At 44.3% G+C, this 19,136-nt stretch overlaps 3 long non-coding RNA genes across 4 annotated transcripts; all 3 read left to right on the top strand.

Moving 5' to 3' along the window:
* Positions 1 to 333: 333 nt before the first annotated feature.
* LOC120434748 lies at positions 334 to 3,696 on the top strand. Its single transcript, XR_005609320.1, has 7 exons — positions 334 to 406; positions 686 to 759; positions 869 to 986; positions 1,096 to 1,213; positions 1,325 to 1,442; positions 3,263 to 3,380; positions 3,486 to 3,696. It is a non-coding gene; the product is annotated as an uncharacterized LOC120434748 (long non-coding RNA).
* A 967-nt stretch (positions 3,697 to 4,663) lies between these two features.
* Positions 4,664 to 6,358, top strand: LOC120434752. The gene is made up of 4 exons (XR_005609329.1): positions 4,664 to 4,721; positions 4,996 to 5,070; positions 5,439 to 5,601; positions 6,294 to 6,358. It is a non-coding gene; the product is annotated as an uncharacterized LOC120434752 (long non-coding RNA).
* Positions 6,359 to 6,749: 391 nt separating this feature from the next.
* LOC120434750 lies at positions 6,750 to 10,768 on the top strand. Of its 2 annotated transcripts, XR_005609325.1 has the most exons (4): positions 6,750 to 6,777; positions 6,897 to 7,014; positions 8,815 to 8,932; positions 10,696 to 10,768. It is a non-coding gene; the product is annotated as an uncharacterized LOC120434750 (long non-coding RNA). The 2 variants fall into 2 exon arrangements; XR_005609326.1 differs by lacking the exons at positions 6,750 to 6,777; positions 6,897 to 7,014 and adding an exon at positions 8,649 to 8,701.
* Positions 10,769 to 19,136: the final 8,368 nt, after the last annotated feature.

The raw sequence follows: 19,136 nt of genomic DNA, 5'->3' as shown, positions 1-19,136 counted from the left end.
GACAGAAACTCTGTGTAAGGCCCCAGGTGGACGATAGATGATAACCAATAAAACTGTTTTTCCATTTTTACGATTAGGATGGACAAGGCTAAGCATCAGGCTTTCAAATGAATTAGAAAGTCTGTCTGGGTTTTTGGTTGATTTATGGGCTGCAAGTGACAAAGAGCAGGAAATCTGCACAAACTTGAACGTTTCACTGCAGAATCAATCACTGCTGCAGAATCAATGAATCATCTGATCAATAATCCGGATCAATGGTCTTTGTCTTCAGGCCAGAGTGAAGAAGAAAAGCAGCAGCTCGCTGACGGAGAACCCTGGCCACGTCGTCATCTTCCCTTGGATGTCGTACCGCCACATCTGCGAGATGTACAAGAAGACTGATGCATACGTCGGGACAACGGAAGAGGTGGGTGTAGCTTTGCGGGTTTGCCGGCAACCCCCTGTGCAGTTTTGAGCGCCTCGCCGGAAGTTTTTGCCGGGTAGCCTTCGGCTGTCAAAGATATCTTGAGCGTTTCGCCCAAGCCTTGCCAAGTAGCCGGCGCTTTGTGCGGGCATCTTGAGCATTTTGCCGGACTTCTTTGCAGTTAGCGGGCACCTGTGCGAATTTCTTGAGCGCGCCGCCAGATTATGGGCTCCCCACTCAGAGGGGTCTCTGAATTTTTTTTTTTTTTTTTCTTATCCACAGACTCTGACACGAGGGGCATGGAGAAACCTGTTTTTTTGTTGTTTTTTTGAGGTTGTTCATCGTTAAAGTACCAGGTATAGAACATTTTAATGTTTAGTGTGTGTGTGTGTGTGAGAAGATGTCCCTTTGTTGTTGATAAGTTGTGTTGAATATTTTGTCTGTGAATGTTCTCTGTCATCGTAGTCTAAGGAGCTTGGAAAGATGAGCTTCTAGAACTTGTATGTGAGGAGCAGGAGCTCCCTGAAGGAGAACCCCGGCCACGTCGTCATTTTTTTGAGGTTGTCCGTCGTCAATGTACCAGGTATAGAACATTTTAATGTTTAGTGTGTGTGTGTGTGTGAGAAGATGTCCCTTTGTTGTTGAGAAGTTGTGTTGAATATTTTGTCTGTGAATGTTCTCTGTCATCGTAGTCTAAGGAGCTTGGAAAGATGAGCTTCTAGAACTTGTATGTGAGGAGCAGGAGCTCCCTGAACGAGAACCCCGGCCACGTCGTCATTTTTTTGAGGTTGTCCGTCTACAATGTACCAGGTATAGAACATTTTAATGTTTAGTGTGTGTGTGTGTGTGTGAGAAGATGTCCCTTTGTTGTTGAGAAGTTGTGTTGAATATTTTGTCTGTGAATGTTCTCTGTCATCGTAGTCTAAGGAGCTTGGAAAGATGAGCTTCTAGAACTTGTATGTGAGGAGCAGGAGCTCCCTGAACGAGAACCCCGGCCACGTCGTCATTTTTTTGAGGTTGTCCGTCGTCAATGTACCAGGTATAGAACATTTTAATGTTTAGTGTGTGTGTGTGTGTGTGTGTGTGTGTGTGAAAAGATGTCCCTTTGTTGTTGAGAAGTTGTATTGAATATTTTGTCTGTGAATGTTCTCTGTCATCGTAGTCTAAGGAGCTTGGAAAGATGAGCTTCTAGAACTTGTATGTAAGGAGCAGGAGCTCCCTGAAGGAGAACCCCGGCCACTTCGTCATCTTCCCCTTGGATGTCGTACCGCCACATCTGGCAGATGTACAAGGATCAGTCTGAACAGCGGAGGTGGTAGCAGGAGCTGCGGCGGTATTTGTCCTGCAGGTGTCTTGAGCGGCTTGCCAGATGCTTTGCGGGTGCCGGCCCGTGCGAGTGTCTTGAGCGGCTTGCCAGATGCTTTGCCGGTTGCAGCAGAAGAGCAGCAGCTCACTGAAGGAGAAGCCGGTCACGTTGTCATCTTCCCCATCGATGTCGTACCGCCACATCTGGCAGATGTGCAAGAAGTCAGAGGTCCTCTTCTGGACAGCAGAGGAGGTGGGTGGAGCTGCCGGGGTGTTTGGCCTGCCTTGGATCTGAGCTACTCTGAGTAAACAAATACAAATGTGCCAGGACTCAAAGATGATGGGTAGTTTGCACAACAAAAGCAGGAGGAGAATCGAGCTGACGACCTGGGAAAATCTCAGCAGGGCTGAATAACTCCTCGGGACTTGTACCAGAAAATAAAAAGTCAGTAATTCTAGTCGGTGTTGGGCTCAGGGAATTTCCGCATATTTGCGAGGGTTAGTAAATCTAGTGTTATGGCGAGATGTAGAGTGTGATTAAAGTGGTGGGTGGGTTCTTTTACATGTTGAGAAAAGCCAGTTGAGTCTAATAAGAGATTAAATGCTGTGTGGCGGCTGTCATTTTTAGCGTCTACATGGATGTTAAAATCACTCACAATAATTATTTTATCTGAGCTGAGTACTAAATAAGACAGAAACTCTGTGTAAGGCCCCAGGTGGACGATAGATGATAACCAATAAAACTGTTTTTCCATTTTTACGATTAGGATGGACAAGGCTAAGCATCAGGCTTTCAAATGAATTAGAAAGTCTGTCTGGGTTTTGGTTGATTTATGGGCTGCAAGTGACAAAGAGCAGGAAATCTGCACAAACTTGAACGTTTCACTGCAGAATCAATGAATCATCTGATCAATAATCCGGATCAATGGTCTTTGTCTTCAGGCCAGAGTGAAGAAGAAAAGCAGCAGCTCGCTGACGGAGAACCCTGGCCACGTCGTCATCTTCCCTTGGATGTCGTACCGCCACATCTGCGAGATGTACAAGAAGACTGATGCATACGCCGGGACAACGGAAGAGGTGGGTGTAGCTTTGCGGGTTTGCCGGCAACCCTGTGCAGTTTTGAGCGCCCGCCCGGAAGTTTTGCGGGTAGCCTTCGGCTGTCAAAGATATCTTGAGCGTTTCGCCCGAAGCCTTGCCAAGTAGCCGGCGCTTTGTGCGGGCATCTTGAGCATTTTGCGGACTTCTTTGCAGTTAGCGGGCACCTGTGCGAATTTCTTGAGCGCTTCGCCAGATTATGGGCTCCCCACTCAGAGGGTCTCTGAATTTCTTTTTTTTTTTTTTCTTATCCACAGACTCTGACACGAGGGGCATGGAGAAACCTGTTTTTTTTTGTTGTTTTTTGAGGTTGTTCATCGTTAAAGTACCAGGTATAGAACATTTTAATGTTTAGTGTGTGTGTGTGTGTGTGTGTGTGTGTGTGTGTGAGAAGATGTCCCTTTGTTGTTGATAAGTTGTGTTGAATATTTTGTCTGTGAATGTTCTCTGTCATCGTAGTCTAAGGAGCTTGGAAAGATGAGCTTCTAGAACTTGTATGTGAGGAGCAGGAGCTCCCTGAAGGAGAACCCCGGCCACGTCGTCATTTTTTTGAGGTTGTCCGTCGTCAATGTACCAGGTATAGAACATTTTAATGTTTAGTGTGTGTGTGTGAGAAGATGTCCCTTTGTTGTTGAGAAGTTGTATTGAATATTTTGTCTGTGAATGTTCTCTGTCATCGTAGTCTAAGGAGCTTGGAAAGATGAGCTTCTAGAACTTGTATGTGAGGAGCAGGAACTCCCTGAAGGAGAACCCCGGCCACTTCGTCATCTTCCCCTTGGATGTCGTACCGCCACATCTGGCAGATGTACAAGGATCAGTCTGGACAGCGGAGGTGGTAGCAGGAGCTGCGGCGGTATTTGTCCTGCAGGTGTCTTGAGCGGCTTGCCAGATGCTTTGCGGTGCCGGCCCGTGCGAGTGTCTTGAGCGGCTTGCCAGATGCTTTGCCGGTTGCAGCAGAAGAGCAGCAGCTCACTGAAGGAGAAGCCGGTCACGTTGTCATCTTCCCCATCGATGTCGTACCGCCACATCTGGCAGATGTGCAAGAAGTCAGAGGTCCTCTTCTGGACAGCAGAGGAGGTGGGTGGAGCTGCCGGGGTGTTTGGCCTGCCTTGGATCTGAGCTACTCTGAGTAAACAAATACAAATGTGCCAGGACTCAAAGATGATGGGTAGTTTGCACAACAAAAGCAGGAGGAGAATCGAGCTGACGACCTGGGAAAATCTCAGCAGGGCTGAATAACTCCTCGGGACTTGTACCAGAAAATAAAAAGTCAGTAATTCTAGTCGGTGTTGGGCTCAGGGAATTTCCGCATATTTGCGCAGGGTTAGTAAATCTAGTGTTATGGCGAGATGTAGAGTGTGATTAAAGTGGTGGGTGGGTTCTTTTACATGTTGAGAAAAGCCAGTTGAGTCTAATAAGAGATTAAATGCTGTGTGGTGGCTGTCATTTTTAGCGTCTACATGGATGTTAAAATCACTCACAATAATTATTTTATCTGAGCTGAGTACTAAATAAGACAAACTCTGTGTAAGGCCCCAGGTGGACGATAGATGATAACCAATAAAACTGTTTTTCCATTTTTACGATTAGGATGGACAAGGCTAAGCATCAGGCTTTCAAATGAATTAGAAAGTCTGTCTGGGTTTTGGTTGATTTATGGGCTGCAAGTGACAAAGAGCAGGAAATCTGCACAAACTTGAACGTTTCACTGCAGAATCAATCACTGCTGCAGAATCAATGAATCATCTGATCAATAATCCGGATCAATGGTCTTTGTCTTCAGGCCAGAGTGAAGAAGAAAAGCAGCAGCTCGCTGATGGAGAACCCTGGCCACGTCGTCATCTTCCCTTGGATGTCGTGCCGCCACATCTGCGAGATGTACAAGAAGACTGATGCATACGTCGGGACAACGGAAGAGGTGGGTGTAGCTTTGCCGGGTTTGCCGGCAACCCTGTGCAGTTTTGAGCGCCTCGCCCGGAAGTTTTGCGGGTAGCCTTCGGCTGTCAAAGATATCTTGAGCGCCGCGCCCGAAGCCTTGCCAAGTAGCCGGCGCTTTGTGCGGGCATCTTGAGCATTTTGCCGGACTTCTTTGCAGTTAGCGGGCACCTGTGCGAATTTCTTGCGCTTCGCCAGATTATGGGCTCCCCACTCAGAGGGGTCTCTGAATTTTTTTTTTTTTTTCTTATCCACAGACTCTGACACGAGGGGCATGGAGAAACCTGTTTTTTTTGTTGTTTTTTTGAGGTTGTTCATCGTTAAAGTACCAGGTATAGAACATTTTAATGTTTGTGTGTGTGTGTGTGTGTGAGAAGATGTCCCTTTGTTGTTGATAAGTTGTGTTGAATATTTTGTCTGTGAATGTTCTCTGTCATCGTAGTCTAAGGAGCTTGGAAAGATGAGCTTCTAGAACTTGTATGTGAGGAGCAGGAGCTCCCTGAAGGAGAACCCGCCCACGTCGTCATTTTTTTTGAGGTTGTCCGTCGACAATGTACCAGGTATAGAACATTTTAATGTTTCAGTGTGTGTGTGTGTGTGTGTGTGTGTGTGTGTGTGTGTGTGTGTGTGAAAAGATGTCCCTTTGTTGTTGAGAAGTTGTATTGAATATTTTGTCTGTGAATGTTCTCTGTCATCGTAGTCTAAGGAGCTTGGAAAGATGAGCTTCTAGAACTTGTATGTAAGGAGCAGGAGCTCCCTGAAGGAGAACCCCGGCCACTTCGTCATATTCCCCTTGGATGTCGTACCGCCACATCTGCGAGATGTACAAGAAGTCAGAGGTCCTCTTCTGGACAGCAGAGGAGGTGGGTGGAGCTGCCGGGGTGTTTGGCCTGCCTTGGATCTGAGCTACTCTGAGTAAACAAATACAAATGTGCCAGGACTCAAAGATGATGGGTAGTTTGCACAACAAAAGCAGGAGGAGAATCGAGCTGACGACCTGGGAAAATCTCAGCAGGGCTGAATAACTCCTCGGGACTTGTACCAGAAAATAAAAAAGTCAGTAATTCTAGTCGGTGTTGGGCTCAGGGAATTTCCGCATATTTGCGCAGGGTTAGTAAATCTAGTGTTATGGCGAGATGTAGAGTGTGATTAAAGTGGTGGGTGGGTTCTTTTACATGTTGAGAAAAGCCAGTTGAGTCTAATAAGAGATTAAATGCTGTGTGGCGGCTGTCATTTTAAATCTACATGGATGTTAAAATCACTCACAATAATTATTTTATCTGAGCTGAGTACTAAATAAGACAGAAACTCTGTTTAAGGCCCCAGGTGGACGATAGATGATAACCAATAAAACTGTTTTTCCATTTTTACGATTAGGATGGACAAGGCTAAGCATCAGGCTTTCAAATGAATTAGAAAGTCTGTCTGGGTTTTTTTGGTTGATTTATGGGCTGCAAGTGACAAAGAGCAGGAAATCTGCACAAACTTGAACGTTTCACTGCAGAATCAATGAATCATCTGATCAATAATCCGGATCAATGGTCTTTGTCTTCAGGCCAGAGTGAAGAAGAAAAGCAGCAGCTCGCTGACGGAGAACCCTGGCCACGTCGTCATCTTCCCTTGGATGTCGTATCGCCACATCTGCGAGATGTACAAGAAGACTGATGCATACGTCGGGACAACGGAAGAGGTGGGTGTAGCTTTGCGGGTTTGCCGGCAACCCTGTGCAGTTTTGAGCGTTTCGCCCGGAAGTTTTTGCGGGTAGCCTTCGCTGTCAAAGATATCTTGAGCGTTTCGCTCAAGCCTTGCCAAGTAGCCGGCGCTTTGTGCGGGCATCTTGAGCATTTTGCCGGACTTCTTTGCAGTTAGCGGGCACCTGTGCGAATTTCTTGAGCGCTTCGCCAGATTATGGGCTCCCCACTCAGAGGGGTCTCTGAATTTCTTTTTTTTTTTTTTTCATCCACAGACTCTGACACGAGGGGCATGGAGAAACCTGTTTTTTTGTTGTTTTTTGAGGTTGTTCATCGTTAAAGTACCAGGTATAGAACATTTTAATGTTTAGTGTGTGTGTGTGTGTGTGTGTGTGTGAGAAGATGTCCCTTTGTTGTTGATAAGTTGTGTTGAATATTTTGTCTGTGAATGTTCTCTGTCATCGTAGTCTAAGGAGCTTGGAAAGATGAGCTTCTAGAACTTGTATGTGAGGAGCAGGAGCTCCCTGAAGGAGAACCCCGGCCACGTCGTCATTTTTTTGAGGTTGTCCGTCGTCAATGTACCAGGTATAGAACATTTTAATGTTTAGTGTGTGTGTGTGTGTGAGAAGATGTCCCTTTGTTGTTGAGAAGTTGTATTGAATATTTTGTCTGTGAATGTTCTCTGTCATCGTAGACTAAGGAGCTTGGAAAGATGAGCTTCTAGAACTTGTATGTGAGGAGCAGGAACTCCCTGAAGGAGAACCCCGGCCACTTCTTTTCATCTTCCCTTGGATGTCGTTCCGCCACATCTGGCAGATGTACAAGGATCAGTCTGGACAGCGGAGGTGGTAGCAGGAGCTGCGGCGGTATTTGTCCTGCAGGTGTCTTGAGCGGCTTGCCAGATGCTTTGCGGGTGCCGGCCCCGTGCGAGTGTCTTGAGCGGCTTGCCAGATGCTTTGCCGGTTGCAGCAGAAGAGCAGCAGCTCACTGAAGGAGAAGCCCGGTCACGTTGTCATCTTCCCCATCGATGTCGTACCGCCACATCTGGCAGATGTGCAAGAAGTCAGAGGTCCTCTTCTGGACAGCAGAGGAGGTGGGTGGAGCTGATGGGTGTTTTGGCCTGCCTTGGATCTGAGCTACTCTGAGTAAACAAATACAAATGTGCCAGGACTCAAAGATGATGGGTAGTTTGCACAACAAAAGCAGGAGGAGAATCGAGCTGACGACCTGGGAAAATCTCAGCAGGGCTGAATAACTCCTCGGGACTTGTACCAGAAAATAAAAAAGTCAGTAATTCTAGTCGGTGTTGGGCTCAGGGAATTTCCGCATATTTGCGCAGGGTTAGTAAATCTAGTGTTATGGCGAGATGTAGAGTGTGATTAAAGTGGTGGGTGGGTTCTTTTACATGTTGAGAAAAGCCAGTTGAGTCTAATAAGAGATTAAATGCTGTGTGGCGGCTGTCATTTTTAGCGTCTACATGGATGTTAAAATCACTCACAATAATTATTTTATCTGAGCTGAGTACTAAATAAGACAGAAACTCTGTGTAAGGCCCCAGGTGGACGATAGATGATAACCAATAAAACTGTTTTTCCATTTTTACGATTAGGATGGACAAGGCTAAGCATCAGGCTTTCAAATGAATTAGAAAGTCTGTCTGGGTTTTTGGTTGATTTATGGGCTGCAAGTGACAAAGAGCAGGAAATCTGCACAAACTTGAACGTTTCACTGCAGAATCAATGAATCATCTGATCAATAATCCGGATCAATGGTCTTTGTCTTCAGGCCAGAGTGAAGAAGAAAAGCAGCAGCTCGCTGACGGAGAACCCTGGCCACGTCGTCATCTTCCCTTGGATGTCGTATCGCCACATCTGCGAGATGTACAAGAAGACTGATGCATACGTCGGGACAACGGAAGAGGTGGGTGTAGCTTTGCCGGGTTTGCCGGCAACCCTGTGCAGTTTTGAGCGCCTCGCCCGGAAGTTTTGCGGGTAGCCTTGGCTGTCAAAGATATCTTGAGCGTTTCGCCCGAAGCCTTGCCAAGTAGCCGGCGCTTTGTGCGGGCATCTTGAGCATTTTGCGGACTTCTTTGCAGTTAGCGGGCACCTGTGCGAATTTCTTGAGCGCTTCGCCAGATTATGGGCTCCCCACTCAGAGGGTCTCTGAATTTTTTTTTTGTTTTTTTTCTTATCCACAGACTCTGACACGAGGGGCATGGAGAAACCTGTTTTTTTGTTGTTTTTTTTGAGGTTGTTCATCGTTAAAGTACCAGGTATAGAACATTTTAATGTTTAGTGTGTGTGTGTGTGTGTGTGAGAAGATGTCCCTTTGTTGTTGATAAGTTGTGTTGAATATTTTGTCTGTGAATGTTCTCTGTCATCGTAGTCTAAGGAGCTTGGAAAGATGAGCTTCTAGAACTTGTATGTGAGGAGCAGGAGCTCCCTGAAGGAGAACCCCGGCCACGTCGTCATTTTTTTGAGGTTGTCCGTCGTCAATGTACCAGGTATAGAACATTTTAATGTTTAGTGCAGGGGTGTCCAAACTTTTTTCGCTGAGGGCCACATACATAAAAATATAGGAGGGGCTGGGCCACTTACTAGAAATTAGGTATATAACCTTAACTGTAGTGTATTAAAAATCACTTAAAAGTGGTCAAATGTGTTATATTGTTGAATTAAAGACAAAACTGCCTTCATCACAGCTTTTCATAAATGGATCTTTATTAATTTATTCAGAAAAAGCTTTGGTAGCTCATTCTCAGAACAGCAGCAGATTTCTTCTTGGACAGAAGATTTACAGCACAGAGAAAAAAACAATAAAGGGGAAAATGCAGGACGCGGGACATTTCAAGCTTGTTATTTAAGTTCAGATGCTTAGCAACACACCTATTAACGTCTTTCGTTTGCTTTGCGGTTATCAACATTAACAGACTGCACTGGACTTAATAACATGAGTCCATATAATTTTAGTAAATTATTCTGGAGTATCAGCTGCGCTGGGTATGTAAATCAGGGCCATCCAGCTGCGGTGCTGGTCCGGGGTGACGCCACTCGTGGCAAAAATCCGGACAAATGTCACTTGATCAAGGAGCAGATCTGCATCAGATGAGATCAGCTGACTTTTCAGCAGGGTGAATAACGTGCGCTGTGCACAAAATGTGTACTCTGTGTGTTAACAAGAAAAACGCATATAAGAAAGTGGTGCGCAAAAGCAGGGTAGTGACAGAATTGATGCGCATTATTGATATTTGAAGCATGTGTACCTGCACATTAACTGTGTGGCGGCTGTCGGGTACTGTGGAATATATTATTTTTTGACTCACCTAAAAAGCGCTGTGTGCTCGCCAGGTGGACGATAGAAAAACAATTAGCAGCTGTGCGGCGTCTGTGGCATCAGTGCTCTCATCGAATGCGATGGAGTAAAATCAAAAGCACAGCTTTATCAGACAGTTGCAGTTTAATGTTGGCTGACAGTCTTCAGTGCGTGGCACAACTGTATTTCTGGACACGCTGGCGTTGTTGAAGTCCTGCACTTTTCCGGGCACATTATTTCGGTGACTTTAACTGCGAGAGGCAGCGTTTTATGAGGTCTCCATCTGAAAAAGGCTTGCCATGTCTTGCCATGAGTTGGGCGACCTCATAGCTGCTATTGGAGCCTTTTCCTGGACAATTTGAGCACGAAAAAAAAAATACTGTTGCTGACCCTGCAGGAGAGCTACCCTTTGCTTTACTTTCTGCTCTCGCTCAGCACCAGTGTAGGATGCATAGGCCTGATGTTTGGTTTCATAATGACGTCGTACATTATACTCTTTCATAACTGCCACAGTTTCAGTGCAGATAAAACAGACACACGTCCCCTTGAATTCTTTGAAGAAATATTCACTCTCCCAAATTTTCTGCATTCACTCAACCTTTGGCTTCTTTGGTTCTGCCATGTTTAGTAACTTGGGGGTAAATTTCTTCTGTGATTGTCCTTTTTGGTGGAGCAACTGCCTTGATCAGCAGCAGCTCCCCTGGTGTTGAGAAAAACTAATAAGTGCAATACACTCAAGCAAAAGTTGAAGTGCTTGGGGCCATATTCTATTCTATTTATAAGATTACTTGCGAGGCCAATTAAAACTGGAGGTTGTCCGTCGTCAATGTACCAGGTATAGCCATGCTGGCCGGACTTTGGACACGCCTGGTTTAGTGTGTGTGAGAAGATGTCCCTTTGTTGTTGAGAAGTTGTATTGAATATTTTGTCTGTGAATGTTCTCTGTCATCGTAGTCTAAGGAGCTTGGAAAGATGAGCTTCTAGAACTTGTATGTGAGGAGCAGGAACTCCCTGAAGGAGAACCCCGCCACTTTCGTCATCTTCCCCTTGGATGTCGTACCGCCATATCTGGCAGATGTACAAGGATCAGTCTGGACAGCGGAGGTGGTAGCAGGAGCTGCGGCGGTATTTGTCCTGCAGGTGTCTTGAGCGGCTTGCCAGATGCTTTGCGGGTGCCGGCCCCGTGCGAGTGTCTTGAGCGGCTTGCCAGATGCTTTGCCGGTTGCAGCAGAAGAGCAGCAGCTCACTGAAGGAGAAGCCCGGTCACGTTGTCATCTTCCCCATCGATGTCGTACCGCCACATCTGGCAGATGTGCAAGAAGTCAGAGGTCCTCTTCTGGACAGCAGAGGAGGTGGGTGGAGCTGCCGGGGTGTTTGGCCTGCCTTGGATCTGAGCTACTCTGAGTAAACAAATACAAATGTGCCAGGACTCAAAGATGATGGGTAGTTTGCACAACAAAAGCAGGAGGAGAATCGAGCTGACGACCTGGGAAAATCTCAGCAGCCTTGCCCCATATCTGTCAGTACGCTGTCATCAAATGAAAATAAATTGAAACAGTCAGCTGGGCAGATGCTGGTTTTGTCTAAGATCCTTCCATTTCTTATGGACAAAATTGGAGAAAATCATTGCACACAAATGCTACGTAACATGTTAGAGATCATAAAAATTCTGTTTTCACCTATTATTGCTGTCTCAACTCTCTCCAGACTGAAGCTTTTAATAGAGGTGCATTTAAAACATTTCAAACAACTGTTTCCAGATGAAAATATTATACCTAAACATCATTATTTACTGCATCTTCCTTCTCAGATTAAGGCTCTTTGTCCTACAGTGAGGCATATGTGTATGCGCTTTGAGTCAAAACATTGTTTCTTCAAGCAGTGGGCTCTGAAAAGTAGTTTTAAGAATATTTGTAAATCTCTTGTGAAGCACAACCAACTTTATGAATGTAGTCAGAACGTGCATGAGAAACATCCCATTTTTTCAAGTGAAGTCGACATTGGTCCAGCCTCTGAGGTGAAAAATGGTCATTATGTAGAAGGAAAGATTGAAGACTTCATTGAGCAAGTTGACCATGTAGTGTCTGTACAGTGGAATATGCTACATGGAAATAAACATTCATGTGAAAAATCTTTGGTTATTTCTGATGTCATAAATGATGCTCCAGAGTTTGCACTTGTTAAAAACATCTATATTGTAAATGCATCTGTGTATTGTTTTGAATGCCAGCCTCTCTCTACAGTTGGGTGGAATGATCAATATTTAGCTTATGAGGTAGAAGTTCCCTGTCTAGCTCAGGCAAATATTTTTGTGGATGCTGGAAATCTTGTTGATTATACAGCATACCACTATGTAAACTTTAGTAACAGCAAGTACATTCCAGTGAAGTATGATCTCACTGACATCATCAAACATCATTTTTGAGTCTTTTGTGAATATGTGGGCTGAAATATGTTTTTAAACACTGGCAAAAATTATTGTTCTATTTACTTTTTATTTTACTTTTGGCGCAATCTGTTCAGTGCAACACAACTGAGAGGGAAACAATTTCAGTGTTTTGCCTCTTTTTCAATGTCACATTGATATGGTTTGACTGGTATGTAAGAAAAATAAATACACTGTGCTTAAGATACTAAGACTCATAATAATGCAATGTTGGGCATGTTATTAACCTGCAGTTCTCAATAAAGTAGATTTGATGTCTTGATTCAAGTTAGGTCTATTTCTTGAAACAAGATGATACAGCTTTTACAAATAACACAGCAGCTTAAAACGTTTATGAAATTCCAAAAAGCTTGTTTTGTGTGAGATATGACTCAAAACAATATGTTTTCAAGAGTTTTTACTTAACAAGATATCCAAGATGTACTGTCTAAAAACAAGTTCCTATATATCACTGAAACGTTACTCTTTAGCTTATTATGGCTTATTTTAAGTGTGATTAGATATTTTGACTTGAAATAAGACAAATATACTTGGTAAGATTTTGAGTTTTTGCAGTGTAGAGGACAAGTGGGGCTATGACTGTATGTTGCAGCTGACTAAAGGTGCAGTGAGTACTGGCAACTGCACTCTCTTGTCTAGTCTATTTCCCCAATCCCAAAGCAGACAACAATTGGACCATTTATGCCAAGAAAAGACAACTATACATGTTTTAAGTTTTCAATGGATGATGTAAAGTACAAATTGGGAGAAATTGACCCAAGCTGGTGTTCTGTCACACTCACGGGAAGAACCATAAACAATGTAAGGTTGTATTATTACTGTGGACATAGCACTCTTTTGGTTCGGGTTCCTCTGAGAAGTGAAGGGACGTGTGCTATGGTGCGACTGGGAGCTCCACTCATGCTAATCGGAAACAAGGTAAAAGCCATTCCACAACGCAATACACGCACTTTAGCAGCAAAACGTAAGAGACACATTTTGGCAAAAAGAGACCCAGGGGACACGTTTATGATCCTAGACTGAATTCACCCACCTGGATCGACTCAATAGGAGAGTTCCAAACGAGTATAAATTAGTGGACCAAGTAGCTTCAGGATTTGAAAGCATATTCATATGGATAACGCCCAATAAGAATGTTGATCGCATTAATTATGTTCACTACAATGTGCTGAGACTCTCTAACCTAACCAGGGATGCCATGGAAGGGTTCACAGAACAATTGGGTCCGACCTCGTTGATGGGGGTGCAAAATCAAATGGCCCTTGTGTTGGGTCTGTGTTTCCACAAGCCCCGCTGGTTTTAGAGACTTATTCATCATGAAAGAAAACAAGACAGTCAGCGATCGATCGATTTTCCTTGCTTGCAGGAGGTCTCGTTGGTGTCTACTACGAAAATGACCCCAACTCCGGCCTCCTCCGCTGCCTTTTATTGAGAAACAGTTCACACAAAACGCATCACAGCAAAGCAACGCCCACATGGTTCTCAGACAAGGCATTGTATGTATATGTGTGAACTTCTGTATGTATGTAAGAATGTGTGTGTGTGTGTGTGTGTGTGTGTGTGTGTGTGTGTGTGTGTGTGTGTGTGAGACCTCCTGCTGGGCAGGAAGCTTACATCAAAAAGACCTTCACAAGGATGTGTCTGTAATAAAGACTACAGCCCCCCACCCAGAACCTCGAGAATCTGGGGAGGGGACAGTGAAATTCTTTTCATCCCACAGTTAAACAATGTAGAGATGGATGGTAAGCATAAAAATGACAAACATTTAACAATTCACTCTAACATTCCCTCCTGTGTTGTGATTTTTATGCTCCAAATTATTCCTATGTAGTATATTCTTAGCCATGCACCTCTTGCTTGACATTTTCAGCACAGGTGTCATTTATACACAGGCTTCTGTCATGTCATTCATTTCAGTCAATTCATATTGTTGTAAGAGTACATAATTAACAAATGTATTAGGAATCATCTTAGTTCGCATTGATCTTATACACTGTAAAATGCATCCTATACATAAGCGAATCAATCTCAACAGTCCAAAATCAGGAGTTAATATTTTCAAAAGAAGATGCCACCAAGGACCAGACATTAACCAAGCTATCCAGCCTTGTGGTGCATCTACTCCTGTCATGTGATTCATTATGTATTTCTGCAAGTAAACAACTGAATGTAAACAGTCAAACAAGAAGAATCAACATTCTCAAAAATCATATGTCACTACAATCCAACTGTATACAGACATAGGCATTCAAACACATCAGTTGACTTTATTGTTTGTCCATGTGGCTCTCAGCTAACTTCAAAGCTGTAGCCTGGTCAACACCCTTCTTTATGACTCCTATCAACCCCCCAAATCTTCTCACTATAGGCATCCTGTGGGGGTTAGAGTCAACTGGTGAATTATCTGCATTTACAACTCTTATCCTGTCCTGTTATCACCGCAGAAAAAGCTTTGTAAAGGAAATTGGATCAAGGTGTTTTGATCTTCTTGGCTCACAACCTCAACCAGCTTAGAGAAGTGTTCATGATGTAAATGTAGACAAAAGGCTTCTCTGTTTACCAGTGATGGGAATAACGGCGTTACAAATAACGGCGTTACTTTTTTCAGTAACGAGTAATCTAACTAATTACTATTCCTATCGTTACAACGGTGTTACAGTTACTAACAAGGAAACGCGGTCCGTTACCATTTTTCAACAAACAGACGGTTGAAGCTGTGTTCAGCTTACCGCATCTTATATCAGCTGCACGGAAGTAGCTGTAAGTAATCTGGACGCTACAGCTTTAAGCAGCTGCGCGCTCCCGCGGACGGTAATCACGATCACTGTCTAGCACAACACCTGGAGCTAAGGAGGCAAAACAATCGCATGAGTGCTGCTGTTTGACTGAGGAAGAATAAAGTAGTCGTGGTAAGCCAATCACATGACCACTTAAAGACAAAGCAACAAGGTGCCAGTTTTAAAATTGTGTCGATAGGCCACGTAAAACCAGAGTCATGATCAACAATATATACGCAGCGTTTTTTCCTCAATAGTTTCGCCACGTTAGCGCTAGCAAGCACTCTCTGCTTATGAGCAAAAAAACAAAACAAAGTTTTAGGAGTGACGGCGAGAGAAAGAGAGAGAGAGAAAGAGAGAGGGAGAGAGCAGGAAAAGAGAGAGAGCGAGTTTTGCGATGTGAGAGATTTGTGACGTTTAGCATGTTTGGAGTGTGTGGTTAATGTGTTGTCTTGTGTAGTTAGTGTGTAGTGTTGTGGATACTTTTGTGTTGTGTGTCAGAACAATGAGGCGACTGCTGTCTCCAGGTAGAAACAGGAGTGATACACCTGCTGCTGTCAGACCTGCAGGTATCAGGCTGTGATGTTCTCCTTTGTAGTGGACAGAAATGATTTTTTGGAGTGGCACAAATAATTTGTGTGGCATCTTATTGAAGAACAGCTGATTGTTCTGTAAATAATTTGAAATGGTTATTTTAAAAGGGGGTAAAAAGTAAATGGATGCAAATAACTTTGTTGTTTGCAAAACTTGTGCATAGGATTTTAAAATTGACAATTAATATTTACATTTGAAGTTGTGAAATATGATTCATTAAACATGTTTATGGTTGTTACAGTAAAATATAACTTTTTCTACTGTGATTTTATGTTTTTTGTCTGATTTTAGATCAATTCTGGTTATACAGTATGATAAAATGAGAACATAACTGTAAATTCAGGCACGTGAGGTTGCGCTAAAAAGAATGATACCAAACAAGGCAAAGTAAATAGTTTTTAAAGGTAAAATGTGGAGAGAAAATCAAGAGTAGTAAAAAAAATGGCCAATTATACCCTGGACGCCGGAGGGTTAAACGTTCTTTGTTTTGTTTTTAAGTAGCATAATAGTTACTTTTCCAAGTAATTAATTACTTTTAGAATATTGTAACTCAGTTACTAACTCAGTTACTTTTTTGAAGAAGTAACTAGTAACTGTAATTGAATTACTATTTCAAAGTGTAAGGAGTTTTCCTGTAATGCAACTCAGATTGGAATAAATGACACTCAGACAGGTTTTACAAATTAACGTGCACGGGAGAGAACTGGACAGGCGCCGTTCCTTCGCTTGACCTCAGTTGCTCTCGTCCGCTCTCCCGTAACACTGCTCTTTTATTGTGGTTACATGAATATGCATAGGTTCATTAACATATGACGTATACCTGTGTGTGTGTGTGTGTGTGTGTGGGGGTCGAGATATGACCCCGTGAAGACTCCCAAAGCTGGTGCCAGGAGTCTAGCGGTCCATCTAAACAAAAGGCTCTTAGACTAAAACAGATACAGAGTAGGTGTCCTCCTATACCATAAATCAGTAAGAGAAGGTACAACCTCTCTCATGCTCCCAGGATGTGTGTGTGAAAGTCAGAGAGCTCTGGAATGCACACAAAGCTTGCACAACGTAACTTCTCTAGTAAAAAAGAGCAAACACATCTAGAAAACCTTAAACAAAATGTACTTCTAAACATAAACATAATAAAATCTTTCAACATTCCCTCCTGTTGTTTGATCTTTTCTCCTATATATATATATACATAGCAACTCACTAACACTGTATCAGTCTATGGCCACTTGTAAAACATTTTTAGCCAGGACATCATTAATTAGTGGGTTTTGTGAATAAGTTATATCCAAATGTCTATCTCATTATCATCTTCTTCATTCTGTGGTAGGGTGATGTAAGCATTAATTGAAGCAGTTACCATTTTTGACACCATGTTCTTCAAACAAGGTATGACGCATGAAGTAGAAAGACACAATAACAATAGTAAAACACCAACTAAAACAAGTCCTTTAAACAGCAGGGATTTCCAAGAGCCGCTTAACAACCACGTGAGCCAGTCTTCTGTGTTTGTAACATAGTCTTGTTGTTGTGCATCCCTGAGTTGTCTAAGTATTTTCAAAGCATCAGTCATGTTGGATGAGTGTACATTATCTGGAATGTACGTGCAGCATGTGTTGTTAAAGAGTATGCAGAGTCCTCCTTTTTCAGCCAGAATCATGTCCAGTGCGACTCGGTGTTGCATCACAGTTATGCGCAGGGCATCAATCTCTTCATTTTGTTGATTGTTGATTTTGCACGAGGCATTCAGGAACAGTCCAAAGCGGTAGTCCAAAGTTTCAATTCTTAACATGTTCTTTCCGGTGCCCACCCATGGAAACAGTGAGTGGAGGACCTTTTGTCCGGTGGTCCAAAGCTTAAATTCCTCTGGCACATCACTGCCATAGATGGGGTCATTTACATTATTTACAGCTGACATCCTGAAGGTGTGGTCTGAAATGAAGATTGGGGCACAGGTGCCCGTCCATCCGGGTGGCAGTATGAAGTAGGCACGTTGTCCACACAGCCAGGCCATTCCCTGCACCCAATAGGTGCCGTTGCTGGGCGCGGACGTGTTTACAGGTGTGCTTCATCACACGTCCAGTTTGTAGCTGTTAGGTTATTCACGTCGTAGGGGCACAGTGTCAGTGCGCAGTATGGCGTTAATGGCCCTCAGGTCATGTGCCATCCTGTATTTCCCTGTCCCTTGCTTCTCCACCGGCAAGATAGGTGTGTTCCAAAATGACTGAGAAGGCTCAAGCACACCTACTTCCAACAGTCCTTCAATAGTTTCTGCAATTCCCTCTTCCGCTTCTGGTTTGTGTCTGTACTGTGGTCTGTTAATTGGCGCCTCCGACTTTAGCTGAAACAGGACGGGTGAACAATTAGCCAGGCCAACATCCGTGGGCCCTGTTGACCACAAACTGTCAGGGAGCTGTGAAAGCGCTGCAACTGCGTCAGGGTGGTCTGTTTTTTCCCTGCCGTGTGTTCTTGAAATTTCTTTGTGTTCTACAACCACCGCGTCGTTAGACAAACAGGTGATGCGATAGGTTTTGCACTTGGGTGCATACCAAACGTTTGGAATTTGAGTACTTTGCCACCAGCCGTTTTCCAGGGCCCGCTTGACCATCGGTCCCATTTCTCTAGCCTGATGACCTATGTGGACCGCCAATGTGACATGAGGAGCTGAATCGGACCCCATCTCGTACCAAGGCAGTTGTTCTTCCGTTAATTTCACAGCAGCTGCTACTCCTTCGGGCCCAACATAAATGTTGTGGCAACGCACGTTCCAAATTTGACCTTCGAGGTCAGATTCAAATTGTTCTCGGTATGTGTCATCGTCGTCCCTATCATAAAACAGAGTGACGTGGTAAGGGTCACGCGGCGGGGTGTAGACGGCCAGGCTCATTATCCAGGGTCTCCACAGCTCATATTGTCTGAGAATGCCGTCGTCCACCAGCCTCCCCCAGTAAATATCAGCAGTAGCTTGTTCAGAGTCTTGGATCAGATATTGAGTCTTTGAATGTGTCCCCAGGCACGGGAACTGTCTGCCTCCCGGAAGAGTAACTGTGAGTCCATCTGTGGAACACATTATGGTGGCTCCCAGTTTCACGAGCAGATCCCTGCCCATGAGGTTTACAGGTACTTGTGGTGACACTACATATCTGTGCTTCAAAGTCTGTTTTCCCAGCTTGGTCAGTGCTGGATCAGTTAGTGGCAGAGTCATGGGAACCCCAGAGAAACCAACCACGCTCACAGTGTGGTCTGAAAGTGTTGCACTGTTCGGTGTGGATGTAAGCGTTGAGTAGGTCGCTCCAGTGTCCACCAGGAAGGTCAGTAGTGTTCCTTCCACAGTCATCGACAGCATGGGATCTGCCGTTCCCACACCGTCCGGTTTCTCAGGGCCCCGTCAATATTGCTCTCCCTCCCAGCCCCAGTCCACCACTGGATACTGGGCGACTGGTGCTGCACCTGGGTTAGGGGCTTGATGTCCACCTCTGTATGCACCTCTTCCTCTAGGAGCTCCACGTGCCTGGGTTTGGTAGCCTCGCTGTTGGCTGTTCTGGCTTGGTCCGGGGCAGTCTCGCGCCCAGTGTCCTTCA

The sequence above is a fragment of the Oreochromis aureus genome, linkage group 19, assembly GCF_013358895.1.
Source record: "Oreochromis aureus strain Israel breed Guangdong linkage group 19, ZZ_aureus, whole genome shotgun sequence".
Classification (NCBI taxonomy): domain Eukaryota; kingdom Metazoa; phylum Chordata; class Actinopteri; order Cichliformes; family Cichlidae; genus Oreochromis; species Oreochromis aureus.
This window is presented reverse-complemented; position numbering and strand designations above follow the sequence as displayed.